Below are 1,986 nucleotides of genomic sequence, written 5' to 3'. Positions count from 1 at the left end.
TGGGAACTTGGGCCGTCGCGAGCGGGTCGGCCCCGACTCCCTGCCTTCCCGTGTCTTGATTCGCTGAGCGGGGCGGCCGAGCCCCCACCTCGCTCCTTTATAAAGAGCGGGATGGGAGCACAGAAACCCGCACTCTCTCATCTTCTCCTTTCCTCAGCTTCTGCTCCCCTTTCTCTCATCTGCCATGGAGAAAGGGAACCCAGGCCCTTCATCGGTGGCAGCGAGGGTCGCCGCCAGACAGCGCATCTCTCCTTCTTCCGCGCCCGTGGTGGCAGAGCCAGCCATGAGGGGAAGAGGGAGGGGGCGAGGCCGCGGACGAGGTCGAGGACGAGGTCGAGGCGCTCGGGGAAGAGGCGAACGGGGCGGCGCGTCAGCTTCACCTCCGCCGGCGGCTCCTCCCCCCACGGCGGTCCATATAGGGGACGACCCTTGCGAGTTCTTCGTCAGGCTGCGCCGGGCGCCTCGTCGTCGCCTCCGGCTTCCAGCTTCGTTTGCGCGCACGATGGAAGTGGAGCCGCCCGAGACGCTGAGACTGCACATGAGGGGCTGTGGGATCAGCGGCACGCGAGTCCGCGTTGCATTCCCAGCCCCTAATGTGATGTATCTTGATCGAGGGTGGAAGACGTTTGCCCGCATCCACAGCTTGACGGAGGGGCACGCAAGGCGGCGCCCGACGACTCCATCATCCGCGTCGCCGGCTTCTTGAACTCCCGGGGTCGTCTCCTTGGGCGGCTGGCGTAGGGAGGCTGCGGAAGGGGAAGAGGGCAGGCGACAAGGCCGTCAAGCCGGAGTATGAGGGCGTGGTGCCCTCGACAGCGTGCTGACGTCCCGCCGCCCCGTCTTCGAGCCCCACTTCCAGCGTCGCCGTCGCCGTCCAACCTTCGGACGGCCCCCGGGATGTTCCCTTGGTGTCTTCTGGCACCCGTAGCTCGCCTAGGCACTCCTTTTTCCCTTTTCGCCTCCTTGACCTGCCTCCTGAAAAGGGGGATAGGAAAGGGATTACGGGCACCTTATCTTTTTTAATTTGTAAGCCTTCGGGCCTTAGCTGTATCTAAAATCTGTAATCCTCTCTTTCATGTTTTTCATCCTCTATGGACTGTACCTGAGTGGGATGTTTTTTAATGAAAGGGGATGCTTGCCGGGTTATTTGTCTCGCGAGTTAAACCCACGCCAAGGAGCAAATCCTTGGTATCCCTCGGACAGACATTTCATCTCCCGGCAACAGGCCCTCCCGCCTTCCCACGTCGCTCAACCTTTCTCACGCTTTTGACGGAGGCAGGAACGAGGTGGGTGAGGTCTCCTCGTTTCATCCCTTTGCTGCCGTGACTACGACCAAACTTGGCCCCGAGAACGAACCCCAGGGCCTAGAATCGAGGGAGCACGGCAGTTTCCGGGAAGAAACGTGGTTTCACATTCCCCAGTCCATAAGAGGATGCATGATGAGGGACGAAAGACTTATCTGATAGTGCAGCCCTCGGCAACTCTGGTTTGCCGTGGACGATTCTTGGCACTCACAGCCCTCCGCGATACTGGCTTGTCGGGAAGGCACTTATCTTCAGCAGAGTACTTTGTCGTTCTCGATGCCGGCTTCCGGCAAGCTGGTTGCCAGGAAGGCTTTTATCTTCAGCAGAGAACTTTGACGTTCTCGATGCCGGCTTCCAGCAAGCTGGTTGCCAGGAAGGCTTTTATCTTCAGCAGAGAACTTTGACGTTCTCGATGCCGGCTTCCAGCAAGCTAGTTGCCAGGAAGGCTTTTATCTTCAGCAGAGAACTTTGACGTTCTCGATGCCGGCTTCCGGCAAGCTGGTTGCCAGGAAGGCTTTTATCTTCAGCAGAGAACTTTGGCGTTCTCGATGCCGGCTTCCGGCAAGCTGGTTGCCAGGAAGGCTTTTATCTTCAGCAGAGAACTTTGACGTTCTCGATGCCGGCTTCCGGCAAGCTGGTTGCCAGGAAGGCTTTTGGCGAAGAACTTCGTTGTTCTTGACAC

The sequence above is a fragment of the Triticum dicoccoides genome, chromosome 4B, assembly GCF_002162155.2.
Source record: "Triticum dicoccoides isolate Atlit2015 ecotype Zavitan chromosome 4B, WEW_v2.0, whole genome shotgun sequence".
In the NCBI taxonomy this organism is placed as follows: domain Eukaryota; kingdom Viridiplantae; phylum Streptophyta; class Magnoliopsida; order Poales; family Poaceae; genus Triticum; species Triticum dicoccoides.
This window is presented reverse-complemented; position numbering follows the sequence as displayed.